The 19903-nt window shown below is 33.4% G+C and overlaps 1 protein-coding gene and 1 long non-coding RNA gene across 2 annotated transcripts in view; one reads left to right on the top strand and one right to left on the bottom strand.

The window, feature by feature from the left end:
* Positions 1 to 19903, top strand: part of LOC122577337 — a 345413-nt gene that overhangs the window by 12095 nt on the left and 313415 nt on the right. The gene's annotated exons all lie outside the window — the stretch shown is intronic.
* LOC122577340 lies at positions 12379 to 16951 on the bottom strand. The gene is made up of 3 exons (XR_006320218.1): positions 15840 to 16951; positions 15666 to 15774; positions 12379 to 15588 (listed from the first exon to the last, which is right to left on the bottom strand). It is a non-coding gene; the product is annotated as an uncharacterized LOC122577340 (long non-coding RNA).

Genomic DNA, 19903 nt, shown 5'->3' on the forward strand with positions numbered 1-19903 from the left:
TTCACGTTTGTTAACCAAGAGTCGGACTTAGAGTTTGTGAGAACATACATCTGTTATCCCGTTGACCGCGGATTCGTTATCGAACCCAGGATCATTGTCATTAGCGTCTCGAGTATCTAATTACCACGGTTACTTGTCGATATCTGTAACAATCATATTTGCTCTAGTCAATATCTTCTCTATTGCATAACGACAATGTTTAATTACAACGAAGGTTTCTTTCACGCCCTTAACCCCAGCTCTAATCATAACGCTTCTCCGACATATATATATATATAAAGAAAATATATATATATATAAATATATATAAAAAATATATATATATAAAGAAAATATATATATATATGTTCTTTAAGAAATGAACATGAATATATTTATATATATATATGTTTGAGTTTGGTTTAGTTCATTTCTTAAAGAACATATACTGCTTGTTTTAAAGAAAGGAAGAAGTTTAAAGGAAACAAATTGCCTTGGTCGCATCGAAAAGCACAACATTATGAAAATACAAACGTTTCACTTATGTAATTTCGTTATGTAATTACGAAGGAATTACAGGGAAGAAATAAGAGGCTTGCAACATCCAAGCAACAAATGCTTTCTCCTCGGGCGTAAAGCTGAACGTGATGTGACATGGAGTACAGACAGGAGAAGTCTTTTGTAATTAAACGATTGTGAGAACGTAGTCGGTCGATTCACGAAAGAACACTCGGTTAACGCATCAACCGCTAGTTTCAGACTTTCCCATTCACTACTGTAAGGAAAAAAGGTTCAGCGAGTTGTGCTTTCGCCCACCTTCTATGAAACTACCTATAATTAAAGAGTCAGTGACTCATTTGATCTTTAGTCATTTATTTTCACACGCAAATTTTAATGTTATTTAGGGAGAAAAACGAGATGAAACTTAATATAACGGTCAATAGTATCATGAAAGCCACATCAGTACAACAGTATTAGGTTGTCGGAAAAGTTTCTTTCGTTTCATAAGGTGAACAACAATTTCTGTTTTATATTATTTTATTGAATTAGGTACGATCCATTTCGTTCTATTTCTATTCTTATGTTCGTGCATAATTCAATAAACTAATATAAAAGAAAAAACATTGTGCATCTATTATTTCCTTATAAAATGAAAGAAACTTTTCGGACAACCTAATACTAATATGCGATTGGTCCATTTCGGGATGTATTGGGTTGGCAACTAAGTGATTGCGGACTACAGTCGAGATAGCCTGGACAATTATATAAATAGAAAAGCGGACACCTTACCGACTTCAATAAGCTTGAAATATATTGTTAAGGCCAACATTTTGAACAATTCTCACCTATAAATGTAACCGCCACTCGATTTCTATTTACGAGATATTCATAAAAAATTTAATTAAATTTAGTTTCCTTACACTTCGTCCGGGTATCTAGGTAGCTGTATTTTTATATAAATTATACTAGTTCAACCTAAATTTGACACATCAATGCTAATTATTTTTAATATAACTAAAAATAGGAAGCAAAGAAGGAAGAGGATAGATAAATTCGGTAACTTATAACAACTAACTTGTATAAAAATAGTCCACCACTTCTTAAACTTGGAATTTTTGTTGCCACTTCAAGTTGTCAAAGTATCAAATTCTAGGTTTGTCCTACATTCTTCCACAGAAATAATGATTTATCTTGAAAGACTCCAGAAATAATCTCCAAATAAGTGAATTTTTTTATTTTATGCACAATGTAGCATGTCGAGTATCTAATCGCCTCGGTTACTTGTCAAATTCTGTAATAATCATATTTGTACCAGTAAATATCATCTATATTGTATAACAACAATGGCTAATCCAAATGAAGATTCGTTACACGCCCCTAACAGCAATGTGAACTCGACATATATATATGTAATAACGTAAATCCTTAGGGTAAATCAGACGATCGATTCTGGAAAATCAAGTTTATTTTAAGAATAATTAAATTAAATACAGTAACAGTTAATAACAAATCTACTACAAGTTTTACCTGGAAAATGAAGAATCGATTTTCTACGTCCTAAATTACCGTTCCTCTCTAGTGATGTATTCTATTTAGCAAGTGACTGTCGGTAAAACAGGTTGGCGGGTAGTTTGAATTCTATAGAATTTACATAATACATATATTAGAGAATTTATCATTTTGAATGATAAAACGATACTAGACTCGTTAAGAGGGCCGTGCAAACCTTAAACTACATATATATATATATATAGGTTATTGAGCAGATATCATAATGCTGATTAAATTGTTTTAAATCATGACTTCGCTCACCAGCAAATTTAGAAGCAAAGCAGCTTGCAAAGTAGCATTGGGCGATCTAATTACACTGGTCTAAGAGAGCAATTCGATCGTCTTGTAAAGGACAAGCTGAACAGCCTGTACAGAAACGTGTTCTACTTATTTTAGCATGTAGACAGAGTCACGTTTTATAATTCACGCGCGTAATCAAAGCTTGAGATCATTTCATGTTACATCGTCAGCAGATACATTGTGCAGCATGTGTTTCTACTATTGGAAAACACGCATTTTTGCTGACTTGCCATTTTTTGTTGGAATAAAAGATAATAACATTTTGGTATAAGTAAATGTTAAAAACACGATATAATTTTTCTCTGGGTCTCTTATTACACATTTTTCTTCCTTATCGCACTGTTATAAATAATATGTCATTGGTCATCACATTCATATAACTTGCACGTAACTGAAGGACGCATGGAGAAATTAATTTAGTTAATTTTTTATTTTTAAATTATTTAGTGGCTACATTTGAAAAAATTAAAGCCAGATAAATCTGTGAAATTGTGCAAGCAATCAAGGGTATATTTAATATCATAATAATTGACATTTTTGAAGTGTCTAGTAGGTGCAAAAATGCATATGTGATCTGATAATTAAATACGATTTACCATTAGGATTTACCATTTTTAGAAAACAAAATTCATGTATTGCAAAAACACCTTTTTATGTCACCACATAAATGATAATCGATTCTAATGTAAATTAAAAAACAGTGTTTGCAACATCATCACTTAATTTGCGAAATTGATTACTGTAACTTCTGAACGGCTAATAAATAGAGCAGCCAACCTTTAATATGCATACCTACATATATTATGTATAACTAATTAGAATTAAATCAATCTAATGAAAATAAGTATATTTAATTGTGCTCCTGTCCCAATAAACGCGTTTCGTAATTTTACAAAAAGTATGCTAATGTTCTTATTAATTGCAAAAATAAATAAAAAAAAAAGTTTGATACCAATCAATTTGATGAATATAATAGCATTAGTGTCAAAAATAAAGTTGTATAAATGTTTAGAGATTTATACAAATTTTGTATAAATAATATATAAGTAAATTACTCATTGTTTCTTTCTGGTTTCTTGCGTTATGTTATGTAAAATTGAAAAGTTTGCAGTAATAGTGACACAATTGTTATTAAATAGTAGGCAACAGTTTTAAGAAATAATATCTTTTAAATAAAATTTTGGACCAACGAAAATGACTTACACAACTTTGTCAGGTGAAGACTATACCAAATTAGGTACCTTTCGTGATCCTTATCACGTACGATATCAACCGTAAGGTAATTTACATAATTTATATAATAATAATTTAATGTAAATTATATGATTTATATAATAATAATTAATGTAAATTAAATGTAAATTAAATTATTATTATATAAATTATATAAATGTTTTTCTTTTTAATAATTTACATTCACAATTTGTCCAATTTGGACATTTGGTGAATTTTTTTTAGCTGTTCGATTATCGTGTGGGTGGCTACCTCCAGCGGGGTACCATCTTCGTGTTTGTTAGGTTATATCTTTTGTGATTATATAAATGTAAATGTAAATTAAATTATTTTGATATCATACTTTAAAGCTTAAGAAAATATCCATTAATATAACACTGATATTGAACGTACGTAATAATATTAAATCCACGATAAACGTTCCTCCCAAATTTAAATGAACTAAAAATTATAAATATTGAGATATGCATAGTTTTATGTGCTTGACTAGATTGACCGCGTAGTAGTGATACATATATGTGAATATGAGTGCATGGAAGTATGTGTGTGTGCGGCGTCTCGAAAACAAAGGAATGTAAACTGTTCAGCCAACAGTCTGGTATGGAAAAAAGTGCTGAGACGCGTGCAAGTGCGTATCGATGAATATCTTTGAAATCCTTTATCAAATAAATATATAACTATTCTAATATAAATTCTAAGTGTACATTTAGTGTTCCTATACCATTATTTCGGCTATTAAGATCCACAATTCTCAACAATTTCGAACAACTTTAATCCTTTCCCGTGCTAGTATTCTCGCACATAGCAGGTTAGTCGAAACGTGGAATTTCCTTATAAAACGAAAGAAACTTTTCGGACAACCTAATATTTAGGTATACAATAGAATATCGATAGTGTTAGTGTTAATGCAACATACATATTTAAGATATTGTAGAGATATGGTTGCACATATTGTACAGAGTGACTATGTGATTCTATAGAAATTCCACATGAAGTCGAAAATATGAAATAAAATTACTTCATACGAGGCTTTGCCTTAAAAAAATTGACATTAAATATTTGTCTCATCAGTGTATGTGGACTAACGGCTTGGCTTGTGTCGATGGCATTAGAAAACACACAATCAAGCAGGACAGCAAATTTTATAACATTTCCCAACGTTTTAACATTCATAAATTATGCAACAAAAGTATACAACAAACAAATTATGCAAAATACAATACTTTTCATAGAAAATGCAAAGAGCAATGTGTATTCAATAAAATGGGAAACATTTTCAACAATTCCTAAAGTAATAAAATTTATCGCGTATGAATATTCAGTTTCATGTTCTGTATGATCTAGTATAACTATTGAGGTATGTATAATTTTATGTGCTATACTAGGTTAGATGCGTAGTAATGATACTTGTATGTGAATATTAGTGTGTGGAAGTAAGTGTGCGCGGCGTCTCGAAAACAAATGAACTGTTCAGTCGGTTAACAATCGGGTATGGGAAAAAGTGCTGAGACGCGTGCAAGTGTGTATCGATGAATATCTTTGAAATCCTTTATCAAATAAATATATAACTATTCTAATATAAATTCTAAGTGTACATTTAGTTTTCCTATACCATTATTTCGGCAATTAAGATCCAAAATTCTCAACAATAAAAGGGCTAAAGAAATGATAGTAGACTCTCGTAAAGAGCAATGAGAAACTTGCAACAATATTGACAATACGCGATAAACGTTCTCGAATAACGCATTGCAATTTCATATTTTAATAGGCTTTGGTTTTTTTTTTATAGAAAAAAGATATTTATCTCTTGTTTATGCATATATAGGGAAGCTAATAACTGCAAAAGACACAAAAGCTTATGTAAGCGGCACATGAGTCAACGGAAAATTCGAATCGGGAGAGACTCATATTATTTTGCCTTGGAATATCAATGTTGTTTTGGTTTGCAAGATCTAAAGACAAACGAACTCCCGACACAATATATTATTGCCGTTACTGTTAATCTTCAACCAGAATTACATAAGAACTTTAACTTCGAACTTTTTGTAACAACACCTCAAACGAAAAATTTTTATTCTATATTTTCGACTTCTTTTTTCGCGTAGAATCACCCCCTTTCCGCTTATACCACCAGTTACCAACCACCCTGTATATTATACACATAATTTCGTAAATATTGTATTGAACTGAAAGAAACACAGAAAAGACAAAAAGAGGGAGTGACGTTTGGGGCTTTGCTATAACTTTTGTTGATATCAGTCTTTTTTATTATGATGTTACTTTCAATTTTTACAATTAGCATAATTTAGATAATTTGGGCAATTAATATACATTTCAAGTGAATACAGGTTTTATTACAATTAATGTAATTTTTACTACAAATTCATACAATTTAGTAATTATAACATTTTTTTTACATTTAATACGTTGCCACACTGTACTAAACATGTTTCATTTCTTTCATTAAGTGTTCGACCGACTCGCGGGCACCGGTGTCCCACATCGTCTGCCAATGATCAATGAAATTCATGCTGGTACCGATATCTAGCAATGCTCGACAACGAAATGTCATTTGATTCAGTCCTTTTTGAAGTGGTTAGCCGTCGCCGTCATTGTCTCCTCTGTCTAAATGATGGGCTTGGAGATGATCGTGTTGGTGGTGCTTCAGATGTGGTTTGATGTGTTGAAGTGGTCACCACTTTTAAGAAAACTCTACATCTGATCTTTTTAGTTTTCTCAAGCACTAAAACCATCGATAGCGTATAGACGATAGACTGGGACGAAGGCTGACCATATAGACAGTAGACCGACGACGATGCCGGGACCAGCTCAAATTATATTCCTAATTGTATTTATACTTCTATATTAAATATATTTTCCATTTTACAATTTATCCATACATCCATACGTTTCTCTGTTCATACATCTAATAATCTCAACATGATGGAGCTCTCCGGCTACATGGAGATGTTAAGAGAGGTGTTGAGAAAGATGTCGGAGGTCGAATGGATGTTGGGCCGCTAGTGATGTCCCCAGTCGATTCATGTTTCGGATCCATGCAACAGCGTGTAGTGTCGTTGACAGGATCCGGCGGTGCAATGCAGAAGTACGTGTTCAGGCAGTTGGTGTACACTGATACCTCATTGGCGGCTATGAGGCGTTCTCTGGCGGGTTTCGTCTTGAAGATATTGCAGTTCCAAATTCTATGTGGTCCACGGCAAATTAGGCAAGATGGTGGAGAGTGTGACGCGATGAATGGTAACAGTTTCATGTGTAATATGTTGATTCTGTAGGTTTTAATACATCGCAGCGCTGGTTTAAAAATTTGAGAAATTCTGCGACTGTTGGGGAGGGTGTGTTCTCTGTCCTTTCCTTCCATCTTAACCTGGTCTCGCGATCTAACTTGGACGTCAATAAATACAGTAGTATTGTATCTACGGTCGGTTGTCCGAACGCTTGCAAGGCGTTATAGTGATCTTCTACCTTTGTTACATAGGATTGTAGACCTCGATATGATGTTCGCTGCAAAGAAGCTACGTCAAACAATCCTTTTAAATGTTTAGTCATCATTTTAGCCGTTTGATTGTATCCTCTTTCCAATGTCTCCCGGGCGCTCGATGTGCCCGGTGAATTTGGTCTATTACTTTTGAATGTCTGCCATATTTGCGTGTTTACATTATTAATGATGTATAACGCGCGTTCCTTACAATCATAAAACGCCCGTTTTAGGTCAAGACATTCCTGAATTGTTTGACTATCGTCCATGTCGTCCAGTTCGCATGGAATTTCCTTAAAAGTCGCATATTCTTCTTCTAAGTCTTTTAAACTATATTGAATGGCCATTACAGATTTCTCTTTCTCATAGTTATCGAGAACCGCTTGAAACATTTCTAATTCTCTCCTGAACACTTTTCTTCTCCGTACCAACAGTTTAATGCGTTCTTCTTGAGCAGTGGCCATGGTGGATTTCGATAAATTCAACGAGCTCACCTTGTAGTTGCGATATTGACGTTGTTCTAGCTATAAGTTGTTGCTCGTTACTGTGCAGCGGGAGGTTGCATTGGTGCGTTTCGCGTTGAAGATGTTTCCTTCCCGAAGTTGATTCTCTGGTTGTTGGGAGTTGCTGCGTTGATGATAACGGTGAAGTCGCGTGGCACTGTGTGATTCACTGCTATGTCACTCGTGTGTACACTGTTTCACTTGACGATTTAGTGCACATGAATCCAGCTCGAAGGACTTTTGGAGATAGCAGTTAAGATGTCGACTGATAGACAATAAGTTAAGACACTGACTGAACGTTCTACGCAATACAAGAGAAGATGGTAACTGATCAAAGAACGCAAAGCAAGTGAAGTTCGGTGACGATAACGCCGCAGAGGAAAACTAGCCATGGGTGTGTCTAAGGGCACGGGAAATGCGGATTCGTTGATGACAATTTTCATGAGGAAAGTGAGGGAAACGGTCATTACTGCTAATTGGGTAAGAAAGAAGGTTGATGGGCAAGAGAGGGTGCTAGCCGTCCCCGAAGGAAGGTGGCTCGGGAGAGGCACCAAACGTGAGAAAAGCCAGATTTCCTGTACTTTCCCGGAATGAGCAGTAACCCTAAGAATCCTTTAAACTTAAAACATACTTGGATGGTCTTAAGTAGTCTAACTGTACAAAATGCTAAAATTTATGATGGATCCTTAGGATTATTGAGGGTATGAATTTAATTCAAGAATGAGTTATGTAGTTCATAAATATTTATCATAATTAACAATTTCACAAATTAATGTTCATAATAAATTTACGTATTATTTTGTAGCTGTTATTTGTAGTTATTATTTTGATACGATAAATAAAGATGAGCCACACAACTTATCAATACAACCTGGATAAATATATCGTCGTTAGAAGTAAACTCGGCTAAGTAATAATTTAGGTAATTAATTTTACGAGTACCAAAATGAGGTATTTGATGTCATAATCGTATATCATGTCATAATCGCTCAATGTTTTGAGCGTGAACTCCATTAGGATTCACAAGCCATAGGCAGAGCCATTGTTCAGTAAATAATTTTTATTTATGAAATTGTCAACGACTGAATTTTACTGCGTATATTTCAACTTTACTGACATCAGTTATTCATTGATTTAGTAACTGTCCTGTCCGGTGACTCTTTACATCATTCAGAATTCATCGCTGCGCAAATATAATTAGTCGGACCGTAATAATCCTAAGGGACTGTCATAAACCTAAGCATCTCGATTTTAAAGCTAAGGGCGTTAATTGGTTTAAAATACCTTCAAATTAACAAGAGGTTCCTTATGGTTATTGTTCAATCAGGTAAAATATGGGAAGGTCGAGTTTATCATTTCCACCCGCAAGCGACCAGCGGTGGGACGACCGGTGGTGTGAAGACTAACACCCAGCAATAGTTCTCCTCTGCGAAAATTCATGATAAGAAAAGGAAGAGCTGAGCAATAGCTTAACTTGACTGTCCTTTTATATTTTTATATGTTTTTATTCACAAAAGTGATTAAGTACAATGTTACAATGAAGTACACAGTTACAAAGTATTAAAATAGTCGTTCAAATCGCAGTCAAGACTGTTGCCATAGACTAGTCTCGTGGTCGAATGCTCGCAGTTTTTATACGTTGAGATGTAGAAGTCGAGGAGCAAGGAAAAGATCCTGAGTGTCCTACGTAATGAGAAAAATTTAGTGTTGGGCCATGTGCAAAGGTAAGGTCAAAGTCTAACGGTTCATTGTCAGATAGTGTGCAATAACGTGGATTTGGATATGGTCGTTGTTACAACAGCATCGTTACCGAACTTCACTGGTTCATCGTCCTCAGATCAGTCAACATCTCCTCATTAGTTGTCATCCTTAGATCAGTCAACATCTTCTGACTGATTGCCCATCTTTAGATCAGTCATCTTGGATCTATACGCACCTAACGTAACTGTCTATGTCGATAAAGTTGTTGGAATAAAGTGTACATTGTAACTTGTTATTCTCAGTGTTATAATCAATTCAACCACCTCTATTAGCCTAAACGAAATAGAGGATCGATCATTTCGTGACGTCGATTGTCCAATCGTAACGGGAATTTGGGGCTTCCTCGCGATCGCGTCTCTCCACGAACGGTCGAGCAGTAACTACAAGTTATAATTTATTATTATCTACAGTAAAACAATATTGCATTGAAAAAGATGTGACAATTTATTTTAAATTCATTAATTAATATTTATTACACGACAGAAGTTAATTCAAACCACAACTACCTTTGAAAATATTTCAATTTTGTTGCGGAGAATTTTTCATTAAAGAATGGCATCTAATGCGATATATTTTAACTAAATTTAAACGTGTCTTCGCAAACCACGAACCTGTTAATGTTCTCCTTCCATGTATTTATATGAAATAAATATTAGTACAGTGGATTATGAGTGATTTGTTTTGCATTAATTCAATTTATTTATTGCACCTTGAACGTTATACAATTTCTGATCATTCTTCTGGCAATTAAACTATTTAAAACATAAACACAAAATATGTAACAAAAGTTATAAGGTTTTTTCTATTATATTGCATAATTATAAGCATTACATCGCGAGAAACGGTCCGCGCGACGTCTCTAGTTGCCTGGCTGCCAAGGGTCTGTACCGCTATTCAGACCCCCAATAAATCTAAGGACCCACCATAAACTTAGGCTTTTAGTTTACCTTTTGTCTTGGTATTCATAACTAACTTCTATCAACCAAAAGGAATCGTTGTTCCTGTAAGTGTTAACGGTTTATGGATGGTCACTGAAACAATCCTTAGGTTTATTATGCGTTCGTACTACTTACGGAGAAGGCGAATATTTCCCTAACGGGAAATATTTTTTCCCATGAACAATGTCACCCCCAAGCCATGTTGGTAAGAGGCTTCTTCCTCCTATCTTCAGTTAGTAACTTTGGCTATAATCAATGGGCATCGCGGAACGTTACCCTCATTTTCCTAACGAAAAGTGTGAACAACGAGTCCGCGTCCTTAGTTCAAAAGGAATACCCACCCCGAGCTTTCTTACGTAATGCTACAAGAACGCACTTCACTGTTTTTACGATACTCGTACAGTCAACACGTTGACTTGCTCTCAATACGAGAGAGCAGTCACTACAGGTCAAAATCTGTCTCAAACTCTGTAGCAGTCAAATTCTCTTCCTCGGGTCACATCCTACATAACGTTTGTCCATATTGTATACAAAGTTGTTGGCAATACATATATTTTATATCCTGTTAACGAGGTGTTACATCAAAACAATCACCCCTATTATCTTAACGGAAATCAGGGGATCGATCAAGTGGTGGTATCGATTATTATAATCGTAGCGGGAATTTACGACTCCCGTTGACGTGATACCTCGCGAACGCGTCTCCCCGCGATTGGTCGAAAGTACACATTGTTACAAAAGTTTCTTTCGTTTTATAAGGAAATAACAGATGCACAACATTTTTTGTTTTATATTTATTTATTGAATTATGTATGTTCTAACAGAACAAAATGAATTTTAACTTATATGTAAAAATTCGTAAGTTCCTCCATTCGAATATGTCACATTAATAATGTAATTATTGTATTTGTTGTTTCAGGTGAGTAACGTTGAAGTTTGTTATGGACATCTCGTTGATCACGTCGGATTGAACTAGGACATAAATAAAGGTACTGTCGTTATTAGTACGTTTATTCATTGTTATATCAATCATTTTATTACAGTAATAGGATGTTTGATTTATAAATATTATAGAAATGCTAAAGGCAAAATACGAGAAGTTTAAAATTACGAACATAGTGCACAGTTAAAATATTCTGCAGCAGTAATCGTTAATTATGTGGAAATATTAATTAAGAAATTTATTTCGTTCTATATTTAAGACCAAATAGCAATACTTCTTAAATTATAGCAATGATATTGAATATGAAATCGTTTTCAATTCGATTACCAACTAAAATTATAGTAAAATAAATATAGATAATAACAATAGAAAAATATAGAGAGAAAAAAATATTTGTAATAAAAAATGCTACTAGCTTCTCCTAAATATTTCACGGTGAAAAATCTATTGATTAAGTATAACTATAATATAGAGAAGTAGGGGTGAAGTAATTCGTAATCGTAATTACTATTGTTAACTTTCGTACTATTCTTTTCTTTGTAATAAGGTTTATTATATGTCTTCTAAGATAATTACGGTTTGAGTTCTCTATACTACAGAAATCCTTTCAAATTTTATACGTACGTCCCGGACTACATGGTATGCTATTTCTCGGGTTGTATTACTTTACCCAGAAATGTGCTCCTTTCAGCAGCATTCTCTGCACGGATTATACAGAGTGGTTGGTAATTGCTGGTACAAGCAGAAAGGGGGCGATTCTACGCGAAAAAAGAAGTCGAAAATATAGAATAAAAATTTTATCACGTCTCGTTATAGCGGATCTCACTGTAGATCGTTGTCTCGATGGATATTATCCCAGTTTAAGTTTGTTTTTGCCGTAACGGAAGATTAGGAATACGTAATGAAATAATATGAAGTAATCCTAAAGTTTATTATTACAAAAATTGCTGAAAATGTTGCCCATTCTGCCGAACACAGTTCTGCTCTTCTAATTAAATTTCTATGAACACTTTCTAACGTATACGATTGTTTTAAAGTATGAAAGGCTACAATAATCTTTTCTTTCATCCGTACCGAGCGAAAATTCAAAGTTGATTTTCTCGAAAACAAAGCCTCAAACGAAAAATTTTTATTCTATATTTTCGACTTCTTTTTTCGCGTAGAATCACCCCCTTTCCGCATGTACCACCAGTTACCAACCACCCTGTATATTTCATTGCAGTTTCAGGACTTTCCTTTGTAATACCTTTTAGCTCTAACTTTATATCTGTTATTTGATTTTTAGCTTCAACCACATAAATATATTTTAAATCGTTCCATCTTTTTTGCGCTCGTCTCACCTAAGCACAATTCAACCTGTTCGATTATTATAATAATTTCGAACGCCTCATTGTTTTTCCAAGACCAGGCAATTTTTATTTTCTTGAGTAACTTGCTTAGTATTTTCTGCGGGTTTATCATTTTCTATAAGTTCCTTAAAGAGTTTGTGGTTTCTCAAGGTTGTACCTACTTTCAACAGTTACTTGATAGTTTTTATCTATCAATGGCTCTACCTTACTTAATGACATTGCTGTACTATTCACCTTTCCGTTTTTTCTATTTTTTCTATTGTATTTTATTTATTCGGGACGATACCGGCATTCGTCACGTGCTTCACTTTTCTTTCTTGCCTTATATTTTAATATTTTTGCGGAAACCACATTCAGCCACTATTTGTGGGTTCGTAAATGGTGACAATGTACTTTAAAATATGTTAAGGAATATATTATTTTATTTATTTATTGTTGCTTAGCCCGTGCCTTTCGGTTTTAGACGAACTTTCGGTTTTACATCCCTTATATCTATTTCGCTCTACCTCCCCTCTTGTCCATTCTATTATATTGCACTCCTTAATTATTCTATCTTTAAAAACTAATTAAAAATTAATAACTAAAAACTATTGGAACTTTTGGGCTTTTGCCTCCTTGCTGTGCTTCCTTCTTGTCGTTCCTCCCCATCTTGTATTGCCCTTCTCTTCTCTGTTATTGCTGTTAGTTCTGTTAGCCCTTCTCCAATCTCATTTAGTGTTTTTCCGTGTCCTTTGGTCCTCCCGTTATTTCACATTCTTCTATTACATGTTTCAGGTCTTCTTCTTTCCTTTTATATAGTCTGCGTCTTTTTTCTCCCTCTTCGATGAGGAATATATTTCAATTAAAAAGGAAAATGCAGCATATAGCTAAATATAGTCGTAATTCTCTCTCTATCTCTCTCTATCTCTTACATTTTTACATTTTTCATTACGATTTATCTAAAAAGCGTAATTTTTCAGTTCCTTATTTACAATGAAAATATCGAAATTCTACAGTGGGAGTCTATAGTGTCAATAGTGTTAATAGTGTCAATAGTATCAATAGCATCAATAGTGGGAGTGGTTCAAGGGATTTACTGTATGCATATGATAACTCTAAGATTTCCAAGAATGGTACCCTCTCAGATGTTTAGCAACAGTGATATGCCAGGCTGTGTTTCAATATTTAGACTAACATTTGTAAAATAATGACGTTTCTATTTCCCTTCTAAAAATTGAGGAAGTATATGTGGAGGCCTATTCATAACAATGATAATATGGTAAAATAGAAAGTACTGAGAGTATTTTAATTAAAATTTTCTTTATCTTTAAGATGTTATCATATATAACACATTGATTACGCTTTGAACTGAAATAAATATAACTTAAACTGATTCAAATATCGTGTGTTCTGCTCATTAGAATATAAGGATAAACAAAACTTCAAAATCGCTTACTATGTTAATGCTGATCTAACTCACGTAAACCGCACCCATCTACTTTGCGTCGCGCCGCACCTACATGGAATATAACGCTGAGAGTTACTGTTACTCGCTAATCACATATGTACATCCCGAGGTCATTGGAAATTTTCACAGTTCACGTCACGAATCTGTGGTGTGTTCGATCGAACAGTATGTTTCGGCGTTCGCGCATGAGATTTCAAAGATAAAAGTTTTCTAGAACCGTGTTACGTAAAATGTCAATGCAGTTCCAAAGTATGTTTAGATAATTATTGTTAATAGGTAGAGGTTACTCAAACAAAATTGTCCTTTTTATTATCTCCGCAATACTTTATCCAATTTTTATATTTATCAATATTTTATTTAATTTTTATATCTTTGCCCTACAAATTATCCTCCTTTTAGACAATTCTCATGCTACATTTTACGTAATGTATGTCAAGTACTAAGAAAATTTTATTACAATTTTTCTAGGATACATACTTGCACACTCGTAGATGACATTTTCTTTTTATTTTAACTTTTATGTAAAGTTTACATTAAATATGCTTGTGTCTGATACATTTCCGTTAAAAACTTATTGCAGATAATACGATTTCTTAATAACTGAACATTCAAATTTCGTGTTTTATATATAGGTGAATTAAAAGAAAATTACTAAAATAGTTATGTCGCTCAATTTTTCTTCTTCTTATTGGTTACATAAAGTCGCGCCACAGATTCATTTGTTTAAAAAATTTCTGCAATTGTAATGTTTTAAGTTATATTTTATTATGTGGAATTAATATTAGAGTTTGATTTAATAGCAGAAAATTTGTGTAGTGTAAGATGAGGTAGTCCAGTGTAATATTTTTCTCTTTTTATTTTTTGATGTTATTGTTCAGAATTTTCGATCTTAATTGTCGAAATAATGGAACACTAAATTTACACTTAGAATTTATATTAGAATAGTTATATACTTATTTGATAAAGGATTTCAAAGATATTCATCGATACACACTTGCATGCGTCTCACCTTCTTCCATACCAGACTGTTAATCGACTGAACAGTTTACATTGATTTGTTTTCGAGACGCCGCGCACACACATACTTTCACACACTCATACTCACATACATGTATCATTATTACGCAGCTAATCTAGTCTGGCACATAAAATTATACATATCTTAATAATTATAATACTTTTGCATAAACTATATTTTTAGTTCTGTTACTGGTAGAAATTGATATGTATTGATTTTCTGAATTTTTGGGGTCTGCATATATATATGTAATATACTATAATTATATATATATATATATATATTTATATAATGGTGTAATATTTTGGAAGGCAGGCGATCGATTCGTAAAAACTCAAGAATCGATTTTCTAAGTCTTCTTCCGTGTCTCCTCAAAACTCTTCGCTTCTAATCTCTCTTCTCTTTCTCTTTCTAACTTTTAACTTGCTTTTCTTCTTTTTTGTTCAACCTTCGCTTCTTGAAATCCTCTTCTATTCTCTCTGCTAAGTCCCCGTCCTTCTTTATTTATATTGTTCGACGGACCCCAGTAAACACAGGGAAAGTCAAACCGTTGGTTGGTGTTTTATATTCTATGGAATTTACATATATATATATATATATACCAATAAGAGAATCGTACATTTATTGTATATTTTATGCATTTTACCTATTTGAATACCATTCAGATGAAATAATTGTTGATACCTTGATCCTAACGGTTGAATGCTAATCTACTCTTACTGCGTAGTGGCGCAGTATTTCTTAATTTGTTCAGTCTATTTGTATTAGGACTAATTGTAGTAAGACGTTCTCGTTATTCGTTAATTCTTTGAGTACTTACGTTTAGCGCTGATTTTTCTATTTCGAGTCTGAGAAGTTCGAACTCTATCGTCGGTAAGTCGCTTGGAGTGTCTATCGCTAGTTTCTCTAGCTGAGGCTACCATCTATCTATCGTCTTTTCGTAAACAATTTCCCCCTTTTCCTTCAGCTTTATTAAACCTGAAAATCCTCTGTTACCTTGACCCAAAATGATAACTGAGACTATCTCTTAGTGTTGGGTCCGCACTTGTTAATGGTCAGAGAACGATTTCCGTTTTAAATATTCACAGTCGTTAGCGAAACTATTGCACGATCTGGTAATCGCTATAACTCGAGATATCTCGAAAGCACCTTCGGTGCAACGCAAAGCAACTTCACAGCGTCGTAACCATGTGGCAACATTGCCTCTCCCTCTCTCTCTTCAACGTGCGACCGTTTCGACTGCGCCAACTGAATGTTTCGTGCTTACTCCCCACAATTAGTTTCGTGATTTAAGACTTACTATTATTTGTTATAAAAATCATAGTAAATAGTATTCGAGCGATATTTCTAGGAAGTGACTATCAACTGACAGTCAAGCGAAACGCAACCATGCAATAGAGGCCTGCTTGGTCATATCTATATTCATTGCTCGATTTCCTGAGAAGTAAATAAAATGTATCTTATATGCTGGAGAAAATGTACTTTTCAATGTGAAAGAATTATAATCAAATCATTTAAGTAGTTTTTCAGATTACCTCGGACACAAGCACATACATACCTATGCACAGGCCTTCTCTGTTTTTATAAATATTATAAATATTATTATCAGTACATTATATGAAAGATTCACAAGAAAGGGAAGAATGTCAATTTTAACGACTTTGAGTTCAACGTTAATTCTGTCGTATGCCTTGCGTGTTTTCTTTATCACTGGTTATGTCGCATTAATTTGAATAAAAATTTTTTGAATTTTACGATAGTTATAAGAAAGTGAGGCGTAGAGCGCACTCTTTATTTTTATAGCTGATTGGTTTATATGTCTGTATGCCAACTAACTTCATTATAAGAACGAACAAGAACGCTGCTGCCCATTTATCGTTCGATTTGAGGATCGCAGTGCGCCCCATTGTTTACGTTGACGTATTTTCCTTCGTGTAAGAAGATTTATTCGCACAGGGGGGTATTTCGGTTCATTTTTATTTGCTAGTAATTAAAAAATAAAGCCGAAAATGCATTTTTTTTATTCTTGATGTGCATCTTATTTTAGCCTCAAGAAAATTCCTTAAATATTTTTATGTCTATAGCGGAACATCCTGTATATTGAAAAATAAATTTTTATTTTCTGAGAAATGCTAATATATGTCATTCTTCCATTTCTCCGTGCAGTCCTTATATTATAATCGTTAAATAATAACATATTCAAATTTTCCGTATTTTAGTTTTCATATTGCGTTTGGATTACATATGATTTAAATTGAATTATTTGTTACGGATGCGGAACATGAACGTTGTATCTTTTAGTTTTTGCGTTATGCATATTATATTAGACATGGAATTTATATTATATAATATTATACATATAGAATAACGTAATTAATTAAGCTGCTTGAAATACTTTTATTGCACAAATAAGTTTGTTCTAATATAATATAAACTTATACCGGATTAAAATATATTAAAACTAGTTGAGAGCTTATTACCTTTTTCCAAATTGTAATAACATTTATACAAAATAAACTAATTTTAAAGCAGTTCCAATGTTCACTATTTATGTTTCCATGTACGCATATCGACATAACAATTACATGATTGTAATTTTTATATGTATTTAGCGATAAAAACGAATATTTCGAAAGGAATTATTTAATATTTAAATTTTATTAATCTATTTTTACCATATATTTAGTGATATAAAGATATTTTTGAACAGGAAATATTTAATATTTACATTTTAGTTATTTATTTACTACTAGATACGACTACGACATATTAATAAGAAAGAAAGAGTTTCGATTTAACCTTCAGTGTTTCCGAGCATGCGTTACATATAAAACTCTGTATTAAATTTCATAAAACAGAATAATTAATTCATAGAAAATCAACCAAACGTAAGTCACAAAGTTGCATGTGTAACCCTTTCGCTTCGGGTGCCGCATATAGGCGACGCCGGCTAGATGACCTGTGGGTACGGGTGCCGCTTATAGGCGGCGACCATGCGACGATCGGCACCCCATATATCAGGCATACACCAGTGCCATCTGTAGTCACGCCACTGTGTGCATTTGTGGCGCGCGCCTCCGTACAGAGAGAGCACTTAGGCGGACTGGACTGCCGAACCCAAAGAGTTAAGCAAGTTAAAACTTATTGGCAAAAGTTTCGACCGCCCTTTTCAATAAAGATAAAGCTTACGCTCAGTGTTTTCAATACATAGAACTTGGCTTAAAATATTTGCCTTATTTCCGAAGTTTTATCTCGTTTCGAGCAAGCGTGATTCTCGACGGAGCTTAGAAATAGTGGCAAAATGCCAGAAGATAATGTTGGTAGATGGACGTTTAAAGTAACTTTAGCCCCGAAGCAGTTCAATGCCGAAAAGCAAACTCGTTTTCCCGAGTTAATAAAGAAAATTTATCGTAATTTTGTCAAACATATTTTTAATATCCTTTCGCAGAAATTATAATATTTTTAGCCTTATGAAGGATAATTACTGTCTTAAGAGATAATATTTTCTTCGAAAATAAGGACACATGGAATATTTTTATTTATTTTCATCTAGCGGCTTTTTTCTACAATAAAAAATATTGTTGTCCGTTAAGGAATTGCGCGTAATGGATTAAAAACGTAAAGCTTAATGAAGCACAGAAAATTATTATAATTCTTTACAATTGCCAAGACATCTTTTTCGAGTCCTAAATATTAGGTTATCCGAAAAGATTCTTTCGTTTCATAAGATGATAATAGATGAACAACAATTTCTGTTTTATATTATTTTATTAAATTAAGTATGATCTATTTCGTTCTATTTCTATTATTATGTTCGTGCATAATTCAATAAACTAATATAAAACAAAAAACATTGTGCGTCTATTATTTCCTTACAAAACGAAAGAAACTTTTCGGACGACCTAATAGTCCCATATTGAAACAAATCAGAATGCTTTCGGAACACTTTTCTTTATATAATTACGTAAAAAAATCATTTCCTACTTTATCTTACTATGCAAATTATTGCTATTTAAACCTATCGGCGTTATGCCATTTTACGTACGCTCGTTCATAGCTTTATAAACACATGTCATATGAATAACTAAGGTTAAATGTAAAAATGCTTGTGAAAATGATGCATTCTAAGACGTTTATAGTTTACAAATATTATAGAGGGCCGTGCTCAGGAATTTGATGATTTTACTGCGAAATATCGATAAGTGTGTTTTACAAATCTGCCGCTAATCATAGCGCTGCAATCGACTCGTTAAATTTAATGTCACCTTCGCCATCTCTTTACCACAGAAGGTAAAGGGATATAAATCAAACTATTTTTCATAACCTTTTTCAATTTATCTAAAGTAAATATAGAGTAAAAAATGTTATTTAAATAAATGTGGATTTACATGTTAAAGTAGAATTCAGTTACAGGCATGATCGTGTTGCAGATTCGAGATACAAGGCAGACTGCACGACGAAGTCTAACAAATCGATTGATGTGCCTTGCTTGAAACATTTTCTGGTCGCTAAGAGCCTTATCCCCACCACGGGAATTTCCATACATGTATATACGATCGTGCTGCGGAGTTTAAGAGAAAGGATAGTTTATATGATGTCATTTCAGTAATTCTTTTTTTATTATTTAATTTGCACTTTACAATTTGTCCACCTGGACATTCGGTAAATTTTTCTAGCTTTATTGCTAAATAACATGTGGATGGCTACGCCCATCGGAATACCATCTTCCAGTTTGTCTATTTTATTTCTCTAGAAGGTCAGTGGGGTGTTCTCTCTTTAGTCTTCTTTTTATGAGTTCTTTCCTTGTATTTTTTGCGCACCTGCCGATAATTTCAGTAATAACGGCACGATGAACGGAATAGTATCGTGCATTTGTATCAGAAA

The sequence above is a fragment of the Bombus pyrosoma genome, linkage group LG18 (assembly GCF_014825855.1).
Source record: "Bombus pyrosoma isolate SC7728 linkage group LG18, ASM1482585v1, whole genome shotgun sequence".
In the NCBI taxonomy this organism is placed as follows: domain Eukaryota; kingdom Metazoa; phylum Arthropoda; class Insecta; order Hymenoptera; family Apidae; genus Bombus; species Bombus pyrosoma.